Genomic DNA, 17500 nt, shown 5'->3' with positions numbered 1-17500 from the left:
AATAAAACATGTTGTACTGACCAATAAAACATGTTGTACTGACCAATAAAACATGTTGTACTGACCAATAAAACATGTTGTACTGACCAATAAAACATGTACTGACCAATAAAACATGTTGTACTGACCAATAAAACATGTACTGACCAATAAAACATGTTGTACTGACCAATAAAACATGTTGTACTGACCAATAAAACATGTTGTACTGACCAATAAAACATGTACTGACCAATAAAACATGTACTGACCAATAAAACATGTTGTACTGACAATAAAACATGTACTGACCAACTAAAACATGTTGTAAATGACATAATTAAAACATGTTGTACTGACCAATAAAACATGTACTGACCAATAAAACATGTACTGACCAATAAAACATGTTGTACTGACCAATAAAACATGTTGTACTGACCAATAAAACATGTACTGACCAATAAAACATGTTGTACTGACCAATAAAACATGTTGTACTGACCAATAAAACATGTTGTACTGAGAGGACGTTGTTTTTATAGGCAGAGGCAACTCATTCCATTCTGAGGCTCCAGTATACAAGAAAGTACCTTTTCCCAGCATTTCTCCTGAACCTGTATAAGCACACATCAGCAACACCTGATGTGTTGATGAGCTGTGATTGTGTGCATCCCTAACACGAGGAAAGTAATCACTTAGACATCTGGGCGCAGGACCATAAATACTCCTGTAAACAAAACCTAGTCTAATCTGGAGATTCATTCATCCTCAAAGAGAGCTGAGTGGAGCTGTTCATTCATTCTCAAAGAGGGCTGAGTGGAGCTGTTCATTCATCCTCAAAGAGGGCTGAGTGGAGCTGTTCATTCATTCATCCAATCAAAGAGTTGTACTGAGTGGAGCTGTTCATTCATTCATCCTCAAAGAGGCTGAGTGGAGCTGTTCATTCATTTTCATCCTCAAAGAGAGCTGAGTGGAGCTGTTCATTCATTCATCCTCAAAGAGAGCTGAGTGGAGCTGTTCATTCATTCATCCTCAAAGAGGGCTGAGTGGGCTGCTGGAGCATTCATTCATCCTCAAAGAGAGCTGAGTGGAGCTGTTCATTCATCCTCAAAGAGGGCTGAGTGGAGCTGTTCATTCATTCATCCTCAAAGAGAGCTGAGTGGAGCTGTTCATTCATTCATCCTCAAAGAGAGCTGAGTGGAGCTGTTCATTCATTCATCCTCAAAGAGGGCTGAGTGGAGCTGTTCATTCATTCATCCTCAAAGAGAGCTGAGTGGAGCTGTTCATTCATTCATCCTCAAAGAGGGCTGAGTGGAGCTGTTCATTCATTCATCCTCAAAGAGGGCTGAGTGGAGCTGTTCATTCATTCATCCTCAAAGAGAGCTGAGTGGAGCTGTTCATTCATTCATCCTCAAAGAGAGCTGAGTGGAGCTGTTCATTCATTCATCCTCAAAGAGGGCTGAGTGGAGCTGTTCATTCATTCATCCTCAAAGAGGGCTGAGTGGAGCTGTTCATTCATTCATCCTCAAAGAGAGCTGAGTGGAGCTGTTCATTCATTCATCCTCAAAGAGAGCTGAGTGGAGCTGTTCATTCATTCATCCTCAAAGAGGGCTGAGTGGAGCTGTTCATTCATTCATCCTCAAAGAGAGCTGAGTGGAGCTGTTCATTCATTCATCCTCAAAGAGGGCTGAGTGGGGCTATTCATTCATTCATTCTTCTGAGCAGTCACATTTACATTTACATTTAAGTCATTTAGCAGACGCTCTTATCCAGAGCGACTTACAAATTGGTGCATTCACCTTAATCTGAATGGAGGGTTCCTTTAAGGAAGTGAGTGAGGGGGAGAGATGTTTGTGTGTATATATACTGAATAAAAATATACTGCAACATGTAAAATGATGGTCCCATGTTTCATGAGCTGAAATAAAAGATCCCAAAAATGTTCTGTACTCACAAAAAAGCCATGGTAATCTATCCACCTGACAGGTGTGGCATATCAAGAAGCTGATTAAACAGCATGATCACTACACAGGTGCACCTTGTGCCGGGGACAATAAAAGGCCACTCTAAAATGTGCAGTTTTGTCACACAACACAATGCCACTGATGTCACAAGTTTTGAGGGAGTGTGCAAATGGCATGCTGACTGCAGGAATGTCCACCAGAGCTGTTGGCAGAAAATGTAATGTTAATTTCTCTACCATGAGCCGCCTCAACGTCATTTTAGAGAATTTGGCAATACGTCCAACCGGTCTCACAAATGCAGACCACGTGTAACCACACCAGCCCAGGACCACATCCGGGTTCTTCACTTGCGGGATCGTCTGAGACCCGCCACCTGGACAGCTGATGAAACTGTGGGTGCACTGAAGAATTTCTGCACAAACTGTCAGAAACCTGCCTCATGTAAGCTCATCTGGGTGCTCGTCGTCCTCACCAGGGTCTTGACCTGACTGCAGGTCGGCATTGTAACTGACTTTAGTGGGCAAATGCTCACCTTCGATGGCCACTGGCACGCTGGAGAAGTGTGCTCTTCACGGATAAATCCCGGTTTAAACTGCACCCGGGCAGATGGCAGACAGCGTGTATGGCGATGTGCCCCATGGTGGTGGTGGAGTTATAGTATGGGCAGGCATAAGCTACAGACAGAGAGAGTGTGAGAATGTATGAGTGAAACTGAGAGTGAGTGAGAGAGAGAGTGAATGTGAGAGAATGTTTGAGTGAGTGAGTGAGAGAATGTATGAGTGAAACTGAGAGTGGGTGAGAGAGAGAGTGAATGTGAGAGAATGTTTGAGTGAGTGAGTGAGAGAATGTATGAGTGAAACTGAGAGTGAATGTGAGAGAATGTATGAGTGAAACTGAGAGTGGGTGAGAGAGAGAGTGAATGTGAGAGAATGTTTGAGTGAGTGAGTGAGAGAGAGTGAGTGAGTGAGTGAGTGAGTGAGTGAGTGAGTGAGTGAGTGAGTGAGTGAGTGAGTGAGTGAGTGAGTGAGAGAGAGTGTGAGAGTGTGAGAATGTATGAGTGAAACTGAGAGTGGGTGAGTGACAGTGAGTGAGAGAATGTTTGAGTGAGAGTGAGAGAGAGAGTGAGTGAGTGAGTGAGTGAGTGAGTGAGAGAGAGAGAGAGAGTGTGAGAGTGTGAGAATGTATGAGTGAAACTGAGAGTGGGTGAGTGACAGTGAGTGAGAGAATGTTTGAGTGAGAGTGAGTGAGTGAGTGAGTGAGTGAGTGAGTGAGTGAGTGAGTGAGTGAGTGAGTGAGTGAGTGAGTGAGTGAGAGAGTGAGAGAGTGAGTGAATGTGAGAGAATGTATGAGTGAGAGTGAGAGAGAGAGTGAGTGAGTGAGAGTGAGTGAAAGAATGTTTGAGTGAGAGTGAGAGTGAGTGAGAGAGTGAATGTGAGATGGGGCAGGTTTGGGTTTAACTTTTCCTCTCCCCATCCAACTAGGCAGTACTGCATCGAGCTCAAGTGTGTGTGTGTGCATGTGTGTTTGTGTGTATATAATAGAGGAGGGATGTGTCTCATCAGGGGGATTAGGGAGACCGCTGTAGAAAGAGGGAAGGGGGAGAAAAGGGTGAGGGGGTATTGGGGGAGACCACTGTAGATGGGGGGGTGAGGGGGTGTTGGGGGAGACCACTGTAGATGGGGGGGGGTGAGGGGGTATTAGGGGAGACCACTGTAGAAAGAGGGAGGGGGTAGCTGGTGGAGCTGTGGGTATTATACATGAGTCTGCCAGGCATTTCTCTTTCTTCACTGTGACACACTGGTCTCTGCAGAGAGAGAGAGAGAGGGGAGGGAGAGAGAGAGAGAGAGAGAGAGAGAGAGAGAGAGAGGGGAAGGGAGAGAGAGAGAGAGAGAAGGAGAGGAAGACAGAGAGGGAGAGGAAGACAGAGATTTCGAGCAAGGGAGAGAGAGAGAGCGAGAAAGAGGGGAAGGGAAGAGAGGGAGAGAGAGAGAGAGAGAGAGAGAGAGAGAGAGAGAGAGAGAGAGAGAGAGAGAGAGAGAGAGAGAGAGAAAGAGAGAGGGAGGGAGGGAGAGAGAGATAGACAGAGGGATATAGAGCAAGGGAGAGAGAGAGAGAGAGAGAGAGAGAGAGAGAGAGAGAGAGAGAGAGAGAGAGAGAGAGAGAGAGAGGAAGACAGAGATATAGAGCAAGGGAGAGAAAGCGTCAGAGAGAGGAGGGAAACCGAGACAGAGAGTGGAGGCTGAGCGCATCTCTCCATTGATCTTGAACCATCAAGGTGAGTGGTGTTTTCTCCCCCTGCAGTGTGTGTGTGTGTGTGTGTGTGTGTGTGTGTGTGTGTGTGTGTGTGTGTGTGTGTGTGTGTGTGTGTGTGTGTGTGTGTGTGTGTGTGTGTGTGTGTGTGTGTGTGTGTGTGTGTGTGTGTGTGTGTGACAGATGTCGTTAGCATTGCGTGTGTAGAATGACATGTGACGTTAAAAGGGTAGACCACGTATAATCAACGTGCCAGTCGTGAGTGTGTGTGTGGTGTGTGTCTATGGTGTGGGTGTGTGTTGTGTCCATGTTGTGTGTAGGGGAAACTATAGTAGCAGAATTGATGGAGGCTAGCTAGCTACCTGCTGATGCTGTATTGTGGAGGCTAGCTAGCTACATGGTGATGCTGTATTGTAGGGGCTAGCTACATGGTGATGCTGTATTGTGGAGGCTAGCTACCTGCTGATGCTGTATTGTGGAGGCTAGCTAGCTACATGGTGATGCTGTATTGTGGAGGCTAGCTAGCTACATGGTGATGCTGTATTGTGGAGGCTAGCTACATGGTGATGCTGTATTGTGGAGGCTAGCTACATGGTGATGCTGTATTGTGGAGGCTAGCTACATGGTGATGCTGTATTGTGGAGGCTAGCTACATGGTGATGCTGTATTGTGGAGGCTAGCTACATGGTGATGCTGTATTGTGGAGGCTAGCTAGCTACATGGTGATGCTGTATTGTGGAGGCTAGCTAGCTACATGCTGATGCTGTATTGTGGAGGCTAGCTACATGGTGATGCTGTATTGTGGAGGCTAGCTACATGGTGATGCTGTATTGTGGAGGCTAACTAGCTACATGGTGATGCTGTATTGTGGAAGCTAGCTACATGGTGATGCTGTATTGTGGAGGATAGCTACATGGTGATGCTGTATTGTGGAGGCTAGCTACACGGTGATGCTGTATTGTGGAGGTTAGCTACATGGTGATGCTGTATTGTGGAGGCTAGCTACGTGGTGATGCTGTATTGTGGAGGCTAGCTAGCTACATGGTGATGCTGTATTGTGTAGGCTAGCTACATGGTGATGCTGTATTGTAGAGGCTAGCTACATGGTGATGCTGTATTGTGGAGGCTAGCTACACGGTGATGCTGTATTGTAGAGGATAGCTACATGCTGATGCTGTATTGTGGAGGTTAGCTACATGGTGATGCTGTATTGTGGAGGTTAGCTACATGGTGATGCTGTATTGTGGAGGATAGCTAGCTACATGGTGATGCTGTATTGTGGAGGCTAGCTACACGGTGATGCTGTATTGTGGAGGCTAGCTACACGGTGATGCTGTATTGTAGAGGCTAGCTACATGCTGATGCTGTATTGTAGAGGCTAGCTACACGGTGATGCTGTATTGTAGAGGCTAGCTACATGGTGATGCTGTATTGTAGAGGCTAGCTACATGGTGATGCTGTATTGTAGAGGATAGCTACATGGTGATGCTGTATTGTGGAGGCTAGCTACACGGTGATGCTGTATTGTAGAGGATAGCTACATGGTGATGCTGTATTGTAGAGGCTAGCTACACGGGGATGTTGTACTGTGTATAGTCAGCTGCCTCAGGATGTGTGTGTGTGTGTGTGTGTGTGTGTGTGTGTGTGTGTGTGTGTGTGTGTGTGTGTGTGTGTGTGTGTGTGTGTGTGTGTGTGTGTGTGTGTGTGTGTGTGTGTGTGTGTGTGTGTGTGTGTGTCAAAAGGAGTACTCTAGCATCCTGGTCAAAAGGAGTACTCTAGCATCCTGGTCAAAAGCTCTATCCTGGTTAAAGGAGTACTCTAGCATCCTGGTTAAAGGAGTACTCTAGCATCCTGGTCAAAAGCATCCTGGTCAAAAGGAGTACTCTAGCATCCTGGTCAAAGGAGTACTCTAGCATCCTGGTCAAAAGGAGTACTCTAGCATCCTGGTCAAAAGGAGTACTCTAGCATCCTGGTCAGAAGGAGTACTCTAGCATCCTGGTCAAAGTACTCTAGCATCCTGGTAAAAGGAGTACTCTAGCATCCTGGTCAAAAGGAGTTCATCCTGGTCAAAAGCATCCTGGTCAATCCTGGTCAAAAGGAGTACTCTAGCATCCTGGTCAAAAGGAGTACTCTAGCATCCTGGTCAAAGGAGTACTCTAGCATCCTGGTCAGCATCCTGGTCAAAAGGAGTACTCTAGCATCCTGGTCAAAAGTCAAAAGGAGTACAAAAAGGAGTACTCTAGCATCCTGGTCAAAAGAGTAAATCCTGGAAAAGTTCTCCTGGTCAAAAGCATCCTGGTCAAAGGAGTACAATCCTGGTCAAAAGGAGTACTCTAGCATCCTGGTCAAAAGGAGTACTCTAGCATCCTGGTCAAAAGGAGTACTCTAGCATCCTGGTCAAAGGAGTACTCTAGCATCCTGGTCAAAGGAGTACTCTAGCATCCTGGTCAGAAGGAGTACTCTAGCATCCTGGTCAAAAGGAGTACTCTAGCATCCTGGTCAAAAGGAGTTCTCTAGCATCCTGGTTAAAGGAGTACATCCTGGTCAAAAGGAGTACTCTAGCATCCTGGTCAAAGGAGTACTCTAGCATCCTGGTCAAAAGGAGTTCTCTAGCATCCTGGTCAAAAGGAGTACTCTAGCATCCTGGTCAGAAGGAGTACTCTAGCATCCTGGTCAAAAGGAGTACTCTAGCATCCTGGTTAAAGGAGTACTCTAGCATCCTGGTTAAAGGAGTACTCTAGCATCCTGGTCAAAAGGAGTTCTCTAGCATCCTGGTCAAAAGGAGTACTCTAGCATCCTGGTCAAAAGGAGTTCTCTAGCATCCTGGTCAGAAGGAGTTCTCTAGCATCCTGGTCAGAAGGAGTAGCATCCTGGTTAAAGGAGTTCTCTAGCATCCTGGTCAAAGGAGTACTCTAGCATCCTGGTCAAAGGAGTTCTCTAGCATCCTGGTCAAAGGAGTTCTCTAGCATCCTGGTCAGAAGGAGTTCTCTAGCATCCTGGTCAAAAGGAGTTCTATAGGAAGCATCCTGGTCAGAAGGAGTACTCTAGCATCCTGGTCAGAAGGAGTGCACTATATAGGGGATAAGGTGTAATTTGGGATTCAGACTGTGTTTTTAATATGGATGTTTTTACCAATGTCATGCTCTGCTCTCTGTCTACAGTGTTCCTCTTTGTCCAGGACACTGACCTGTTGTCTGATACACCGGCCAATCAAAACCAGGGTTACAGTGGCAGTCATGTCAGGGATGCACCGTTCAACCAATCAGAGCTAGGATTCTACACATTTTGGTGTTCCGTTGCACAGATGAACCAATCACACGCAGGTGTCTCACTCTGCATCCCACAGAACCTACGGAACCAGAATCCGACGAACCAATCAGATACAGGATTGCTGGTCCAGAACAAATCCGGAGGATGGCGAGGGTTCATCGCTGTTTCCAAGCAACCAATCGGACTGCAGATTACTAACCTCACCATCTCACTGGATTACACACTTGGGGATTTTAGAGGAACCAGGATTCCAGCCAATCAGAGCTTGTGGAGGACTGAGACGTTGGCGCGTGGTGATTGGCTGCTGAGTCCGATGGGGGCGTGACCCGTGGTTGTGGCCCGGTCTGACCCTGGCTGGTCTGACCCCTAACCTCTAACCCCTGACCTGTAACCCCAGACCCCTCTGGTCCTGGCTCTCCAGCTGCTGTGCTGTTTGGGTTCTGGTCCCGTCCGCACCGGGGGAGGGGCCAAAAAGAACAATCAGCCAATCACTATGAAGAAGAGTCGCAGCGTGCAGCGTCTGTCGCTGGCCGGAGAAGAGGAGGTAACACACACACACAAACACAAACACACACACACAGACACAGACACACACACACACACACACACAGACACTCACAGACACACACAGACACACACAGACACACACAGACACACACACACACATGAGACACAGGAACACACAGACGTTTGTAGGGTAAACACACAGCGTGGAGATCTATTGACTGGACTGTCCCTGGACTACAGTCTCAGGACTTCCTCTTCTTAATGGATGGATTCCCTTCCATCCACTGACCTCAAGACTGCCTTCTGTGGTAGTAGACTGTGTGTGTGTGTGTGTGTGTGTGTGTGTGTGTGTGTGTGTGTGTGTGTGTGTGTGTGTGTGTGTGTGTGTGTGTGTGTGTGTGTGTGTGTGTGTGTGTGTGTGTGTGTGTGTGTGTGTGTGTGTGTGTGTGTGTGTGTGTGTGTGTGTGTGTGTGTGTGTGTGTGTGGCCTCTACAATAACAACAGTGAAGCATCTCTTTACATCTGTAGCTTTGGACAACTAGAGACTGAGACATGGAACATGGAACAGTGTTGCCTAGCAACTAGCAGCCTGCCTTCCATTCCCCCTGTGTTCTGTTGCTACGCTGCTGCAGTGCAGATCACACTCTCTCTGTAGAGGGCTTATACACAACACACACACACACACACGCACGCACGCACGCACGCACGCACGCACGCACGCACGCACGCACGCACGCACGCACGCACGCACGCACGCACACACACACACACACACACACACACACACACACACACACACACACACACACACACAGAGATATGGGGTGCCATAGACCAGCATGCATCCTCTCTAAATCTCAATTTAGTGAGCTCACATAATAAATAATATTACCCTCTATGCTTCCTGTCATTCACATAACATTCCATTCTATGCTTCCTGTCATTCACATAACATTCCATTCTATGCTTCCTGTCATTCACATAACATTCCATTCTATGTTGCCTGTCATTCACATAACATTCCATTCTATGTTTCCTGTCATTCACATAACATTCCATTCTATGTTGCCTGTCATTCACATAACATTCCATTCTATGCTTCCTGTCATTCACATAACATTCCATTCTATGCTTCCTGTCATTCAGTAACATTACCCTCTATGCTTCCTGTCATTCACATAACATTCCATTCTATGCTTCCTGTCATTCAGTAACATTACCCTCTATGCTTCCTGTCATTCACATAACATTCCATTCTATGCTTCCTGTCATACAGTAACATTACCCTCGATTCTTTCTGTCATTCAGTAACATTACCCTCGATTCTTCCTGTCATTCAGTAGATTACCCTCTTTGCTTCCTGTCATTCAGTAGATTACCCTCTTTGCTTCCTGTCATTCAGTAGATTACCCTTTGCTTCCTGTCATTCAGTAGCATTACTCTCTATGCTTCCTGTCATTCAGTAGATTACCCTCAATGCTTCCTGTAATTCAGTAGATTACCCTCTTTGCTTCCTGTCATTCCATAGATTACCCTCTTTGCTTCCTGTCATTCAGTAGATTACCCTTTGCTTCCTGTCATTCAGTAGCATTACCCTCTATGCTTCCTGTCATTCCGTAGATTACCCTCTTTGCTTCCTGTCATTCCGTAGATTACCCTCTTTGCTTCCTGTCATTCCGTAGATTACCCTCTTTGCTTCCTGTCATTCAGTAGATTACCCTCTTTGCTTCCTGTCATTCCGTAGATTACCCTCTTTGCTTCCTGTCATTCCGTAGATTACCCTCTTTGCTTCCTGTCATTCAGTAGATTACCCTCTTTGCTTCCTGTCATTCCGTAGATTACCCTCTTTGCTTCCTGTCATTCAGTAGATTACCCTTTGCTTCCTGTCATTCAGTAGATTACCCTTTGCTTCCTGTCATTCAGTAGATTACCCTCGATGCTTCCTGTCATTCAGTAGATTACCCTTTGCTTCCTGTCATTCAGTAGATTACTCTCTATGCTTCCTGTCATTCAGTAGATTACCCTCAATGCTTCCTGTAATTCAGTAGATTACCCTCTTTGCTTCCTGTCATTCCATAGATTACCCTCTTTGCTTCCTGTCATTCAGTAGATTACCCTTTGCTTCCTGTCATTCAGTAGCATTACCCTCTTTGCTTCCTGTCATTCCGTAGATTACCCTCTTTGCTTCCTGTCATTCCGTAGATTACCCTCTTTGCTTCCTGTCATTCAGTAGATTACCCTCTTTGCTTCCTGTCATTCCGTAGATTACCCTCTTTGCTTCCTGTCATTCCGTAGATTACCCTCTTTGCTTCCTGTCATTCCGTAGATTACCCTCTTTGCTTCCTGTCATTCAGTTTCCCCAGGATAATGACACTGATTCGTCAGGCTGTGCTGAGAAGGCGGAGTCAGGGCTCTACAGCAGCTCCTACACGTCAGGAGCCACTCTGGGGGCGGAGCTACGCATGGGGAGGAGCAGGAGGCTGGCCTCCAGTTTGCAGGTAAAAACAGTAGAAAGAATATGAATGTTTTTACAGCAGAAACATTCTCTGGATTTCATCAGCAGTGCGATACACAACAGTTACTTGCGATCAAACCTGAGAGTTTTCTTGCACAAAGATATTTACACAAGTGTTTTGGAGACGTGGCACAATAGTGGTGTGAACGTTTTGGTGCAGACAAACTTATATTAGTTGTATCACAACCAATGTGAGTGTATCGGAAGGAGAGTTTTGTTATTATGCTTCCTGACAGGCTATTATTGCAAAAGAGACTTACCTGGTTTCATAAACTCTATCATATTGGTTACTTGGTTAATCAATCAATCCTATCGTCCATTCAGGTTCCGTGTTGGCTCCGCCCCCGAGACAGGACACGCTCCCCTGAGATCCTGAGTAACATGCCACGCCCCACGTCCCTGCCCCTCTGCATCCCACCACGCATCGCCATCACACCTGCAGACACAGACAGGTAACACACACACACACATACGCACACACACGCCCCACGTCCCTGCCCCTCTGCATCCCAGAGGGTTGGACTGAAAACCTACAGGACAGTAGATCTCCAGGAAGAGGGTTGGACTGAAGGTACAGGACAGTAGATCTCCAGGAAGAGGGTTGGACTGAACGTACAGGACAGTAGATCTCCAGGAAGAGGGTTGGACAGAAGGTACAGGACAGTAGATCTCCAGGAAGAGGGTTGGACTGAAGGTACAGGACAGTAGATCTCCAGGAAGAGGGTTGGACTGAAGGTACAGGACAGTAGATCTCCAGGAAGAGGGTTGGACTGAACGTACAGGACAGTAGATCTCCAGGAAGAGGGTTGGACTGAACGTACAGGACAGTAGATCTCCAGGAAGAGGGTTGGACAGAAGGTACAGGACAGTAGATCTCCAGGAAGAGGGTTGGACTGAAGGTACAGGACAGTAGATCTCCAGGAAGAGGGTTGGACTGAACGTACAGGACAGTAGATCTCCAGGAAGAGGGTTGGACTGAACGTACAGGACAGTAGATCTCCAGGAAGAGGGTTGGACTGAAGGTACAGGACAGTAGATCTCCAGGAAGAGGGTTGGACTGAACGTACAGGACAGTAGATCTCCAGGAAGAGGGTTGGACTGAAGGTACAGGACAGTAGATCTCCAGGAAGAGGGTTGGACAGCCCTGGGCTATAGTTTGTGAACACCATCTGCTCTGATGTTCTCACCAGACAGTAGTTGAGGAAGATATGAATGAATATTCCCATTGAAACAGATTGAGAATCAAACGATTGAAATGCAGATGCAGTTTGGACAAGTCACTGGTAAAAACGTGAAGACCTCGGTCAACGTGTTGTATTATTGTTGGCCACACTGTCCCGTAAAATCATTCTGTTGTCCCGCATTTGGGTATTTTAAATGTGGTCACCCTTTCTCCCCCCCCCCCTTCAGTAGGTTCCAGGTGGAGATTGGTTTGTCATAATATAATAATCATAGTGTCTGTCTGTCTCTTCCCCAACCTCTCAGTGAGCTGGAGAACGGGGTGTCTCCGGGCCATACCCCTCTTGGCTCCCAGAGTCCCAGCCTGACCCTGCACCCTTCCTTCCCCCAGGGGGGTCGACGAGAGTCCTTCCTCTACCGGTCAGACTCTGACTACGACATGTCCCCCAAAAACTCAGTCTCACGCAATTCTATCGCCAGCGAAGGGTGAGATGGGGGGAGGGAGAGTGTCAGTGTGTGTCTGAGTCAAACCATTGGCCAATTGACATTATCATGACTACATATCTTAATACACTCTGTCTTTATTAATCTCCTTCTCTGTCTCTAACACTCACCCACTCTCTCTCTCTCTCTCTCTGTTTCTAACACTCTCTCTCTCTGTTTCTAACACTCACCCACTCTCTCTCTCTCTCTCTCTGTCTCTCTCTCTCTCTTTCTCTTTCTCTCTCTCTCTCTATCCATTGGCTAATTTGCATTATCATGACTACATATCCTAATATACTCTGTCTCGCTCTCTCTCTGTTTCTAACACTCTCTCTCTCTGTTTCTAACACTCACCCACTCTCTCTCTCTCTCTCTCTGTCTCTCTCTCTCTCTTTCTCTTTCTCTCTCTCTCTCTATCCATTGGCTAATTTGCATTATCATGACTACATATCCTAATATACTCTGTCTCGCTCTCTCTCTGTTTCTAACACTCTCTCTCTGTGTTTCTAACACTCTCTCTCTCTCTCTCTCTCTCTCTCTCTCTCTCTCTCTCTCTCTCTTGGCTAATTTGCATTATCATCTACATATCCTAATATACTCTCTCTCTCTCTCTCTCTTCTCTAACACTCTCTCTCTATCTGACTACATATCCTCTCTCTCTGTCTCTCTCTCTCTCTCTCTCTCTCTCTCCATTGGCTAATTTGCATTATCATGACTACATATCCTAATATACTCTGTCTCTCTCTCTCTCTCTCTCTCTCTCTCTCTCTCTCTCTCTCTCTCTTCTCTCTTCTCTCTCTCTCTCTCTCTCTCTCTCTCTCTCTCTCTCTCTCTCTCTCTCTCTCTCTCTCTCTCTCTCTTTCTCTTTCTCTCTCTCTCTCTCTATCCATTGTCTAATTTGCATTATCATGACTACATATCCTAATATACTCTGTCTCGCTTTGCTCTCTGTTTCTAACACTCTCTCTCTGTGTTTCTAACACTCTCTCCTGTCTCTCTCTCCTCTCTCCATGCTCAACTCTCAAGTCTCTCTCTCTCCTGTCAATCAAAACTCTCTCAGCTGGTCTGCATCCTAATGCTATATAGTCCACTACTTTGGACCATAGGCCTGCTATATAGTGATCTACTTTAGACCAGGACCCCATAGGCCTGCTATATAGTGATCTAACTGTTTCTAACAGACCAGGGCTGCCATCCCTGCTATATAGTGATCTACTTTAGACCTCTCCCTAATAGGCCTGCTATATAGTGATCTACTTTAGACCAGGGCCCCATAGGCCTGCTATATAGTGATCTACTTTAGACCAGGGCCCCATAGGCCTGCTATCTAGTGATCTACTTTTTCCAGGGCCCCTCTAGGTCGTGGACTAAATCCTAGATCTGGATGTAATTGGCTGTCTGTGGGCCTTTCAATGGGCTAATTGTATAACACCAATGTTTAATACTGCCCCCTCTCTCTCCCTCCTCCCTCAGTCTGAACTTCACTCCCAGACAATGTTAATTTGCTTATCATGACTAACCCCAACACTGGTTGGTGTAATTCTCTGTCTTGTCCACAGGAGGTCTCCACTGGGCGGTGCCAGCCTGCGCGCCCCACAACCCCAGAGCAGCTCTATCAGATCAACAGTATGAGCAGCTGGCTACAGACACTCTGGAGGAGCTGGACTGGTGTCTGGACCAGCTAGAGACTCTCTAGGCCTGCATCCAGACTCACCGCTCTGTCAGCGATATGGCCTCCAACAAGGTACTACTGTGATATAAACACAACCATGATATAACCACAACACAACCATGATATAACCACAACTCAACCATGATATAACCACAACACAACCATGATATAACCACAACACAACCATGATATAACCACAACACAACCATGATGTAACCACAACACAACCATGATATAACCACAACACAACCATGATATAACCACAACACAACCATGATGAAATCACAACACAACCATGATATAACCACAACACAACCATGATATAACCACAACACAACCTGATATAATCACAACCAGGGCCCCATGATGTATACCACAATCTACTTTAGACCAGGAAACCCCATAGGCCATGATATAACCACAACACAACCAGGTAACCACAACACAACCATGATGTAACCACAACACAACCATGATGCTAACCACAATCACAACCATGATATAACCTGCAACACAATCTGATTTAACCACAACACAACCATGATATAACCACAACACAACCATGATGTAACCACAACACAACCATGATATAACCACAACACAACCATGATGCAACCACAACACAACCATGATGAAACCACAACACAACCATGATGAAACCACAACACAACCATGATATAACCACAACACAACCATGATATAACCACAACCAACCATGATATAATATACAACACAACCATGATATAACCACAACACAACCATGATATAACCACAACACAACCATGATATAACCACAACACAACCATGATTTGTAACCACAACACAACCATGATGTAACCACAACACAACCATGATGAAACCACAACACAACCATGATGAAACCACAACACAACCATGATGAACCACAACACAACCATGATGATAACCACAACACAACCATGATATAACCACAACACAACCATGATATAACCACAACACAACCATGATATAACCACAACACAACCATGATATAACCACAACACAACCATGATGTAACCACAACACAACCATGATATAACCACAACACAACCATGATGTAACCACAACACAACCATGATGAAACCACAACACAACCATGATAAACCACAACACAACCATGATATAACCACAACACAACCATGATATAACCACAACACAACCATGATATAACCACAACACAACCATGATGAACCACAACACAACCATGATATAACCACAACACAACCATGATATAACCACAACACAACCATGATATAACCACAACACAACCATGATGTAACCACAACACAACCATGATGAAACCACAACACAACCATGATGAAACCACAACACAACCATGATGTAACCACAACACAACCATGATGAAACCACAACACAACCATGATATAACCACAACACAACCATGATATAACCACAACGCAACCATGATATAGCCACAACACAACCATGATGAAACCACAACACAACCATGATGAAACCACAACACAACCATGATATAACCACAACACAACCATGATATAACCACAACACAACCATGATATAACCACAACACAACCATGATATAACCACAACACAACCATGATATAACCACAACACAACCATGATGAAACCACAACACAACCATGATATAACCACAACACAACCATGATGAAACCACAACACAACCATGATGTAACCACAACACAACCATGATGTAACCACAACACAACCATGATGAAACCACAACACAACCATGATGTAACCACAACAGAACATAATAATCTCACCAAGCTTCAACACATTATGAACAGTGAACTGACTAACCCTACAAAAACATCCTCAAACTGCTCCCACAACACAACCATGATGTAACCACAACACAACCATGATATAACCCCCCTTTTCACAACCATTTTATAACCACCCTCACAACCATGATCCCTCCCTCCCCACAACACAACCATCCCTCCCTAACCTCAACCTTTTTCCCCCATTTTGTCCCCCTCAACCCAACCATCCCTCCCTCCCTCCCCCTTTTCCCCCTTTTTCCCCCATTTTCTCCCCCCTCCCTCCCTCCCTCCCTCCCTCCCTCCCTCCCTCCCTCCCACCCACAGTTTAAGAGGATGTTAAACAGGGAGCTGTCTCACCATCAGAGATGAGTATAAACCAGGTGTCTGAGTACATCTCCAGCACGTTCATGGGTGAGTAACCTACCTGGATATGCCTGTAGTTACCTGTAACGTAACCTGAAGTAACCTGTCTGGTCATACCTGTCTGTCTGGTCATACCTGTCTGTCTGGTCATACCTGTCTGTCTGTTCATACCTGTCTGTCTGGTCATACCTGTCTGTCTGGTCATACCTGTCTGTATGTCTGTTAATACCTGTCTATCTGTTCATACCTGTCTGTCTGGTCATACCTGTCTGTCTGTCTGTTCATACCTGTCTGTCTGTCTGTCTGTCTGTCTGTCTGTCTGTCTGTCTGTCTGTCTGTCTGTCTATGTCTGTCTGTCTGTCTGTCTGTCTGTCTGTCTGCTGTCTGTTCATACCTGTCTGTCTGGTCATACCCTCTGTCTGTTCATACCTGTCTGTCTGTTAATACCTGTCTGTCTGTTCATACCTGTCTGTCTGGTCATACCTGTCTGTCTGTCTGTCTGTTCATACCTGTCTGTCTGTTCATACCTGTCTGTCTGTTCATACCTGTCTGTCTGGTAATACCTGTCTGTGTATTTACCTGTCTGTCTGGTCATACCTGTCTGTCTGTTAATACCTGTCTGTCTGTTCATACCTGTCTGTCTGTTCATACCTGTCTGTCTGGTAATACCTGTCTGTGTATTTACCTGTCTGTCTGTTCATACCTGTCTGTCTGTTCATACCTGTCTGTCTGGTCATACCTGTCTGTCTGGTCATACCTGTCTATCTGTTCATACCTGTCTATCTGTTAATACCTGTCTGTCTGGTCATACCTGTCTGTCTATCTGTCTGTCTGTTCATACCTGTCTGTCTGTCTGTCTGTCTGTCTGTCTGTCTGTCTGTTCATACCTGTCTGTCTGTCTGTCTGTCTGTCTGTCTGTCTGTCTGTCTGTCTGTCTGTCTGTCTGTCTGTCTGTCTGTCTGTCTGTCTGTCTGTCTGTCTGTCTGTTCATACCTGTCTATCTGTTCATACCTGTCTGTCTGTCTGTCTGTCTGTCTGTCTGTCTGTCTGTCTGTCTGTCTGTCTGTCTGTCTGTCTGTCTGTGTCTGTCTGTTCATACCTGTCTGTCTGGTCATACCTGTCTGTCTGGTCATACCTGTCTGTCTGTTCATACCTGTCTGTCTGGTCATACCTGTCTGTCTGGTCATACCTGTCTGTCTGTTATACCTGTCTGTCTGTTAATACCTGTCTATCTGTTCATACCTGTCTGTCTGTTAATACCTGTCTGTCTGTCTGTTCATACCTGTCTGTCTGTCTGTCTGTCTGTACTGTCTGTCTGTCTGTCTGTCTACCTGTCTGTCTGTCTGTCTACTGTCTGTCTGTCTGTCTGTCATACCTGTCTGTCTGTTAATACCTGTCTGTCTGTCTGTCTGTCTGTCTGTCTGTCTGTCTGTTGTCTGTCTGTCTGTCTGTCTGTTCATACCTGTCTGTCTGGTCATACCTGTCTGTCTGTTCATACCTGTCTGTCTGGTCATACCTGTCTGTCTGG

At 45.9% G+C, this 17500-nt stretch overlaps 1 pseudogene; it reads left to right on the top strand.

Moving 5' to 3' along the window:
• Positions 1 to 4101: 4101 nt before the first annotated feature.
• Positions 4102 to 17500, top strand: part of LOC124019559 — a 47522-nt pseudogene continuing 34123 nt past the window's right edge.

The sequence above is a fragment of the Oncorhynchus gorbuscha genome, unplaced genomic scaffold (assembly GCF_021184085.1).
Source record: "Oncorhynchus gorbuscha isolate QuinsamMale2020 ecotype Even-year unplaced genomic scaffold, OgorEven_v1.0 Un_scaffold_631, whole genome shotgun sequence".
Lineage (NCBI taxonomy): Eukaryota > Metazoa > Chordata > Actinopteri > Salmoniformes > Salmonidae > Oncorhynchus > Oncorhynchus gorbuscha.
The sequence above is the reverse complement of the archived record's forward strand: the minus strand, read 5'-3'. Positions and strand labels throughout refer to the sequence as shown.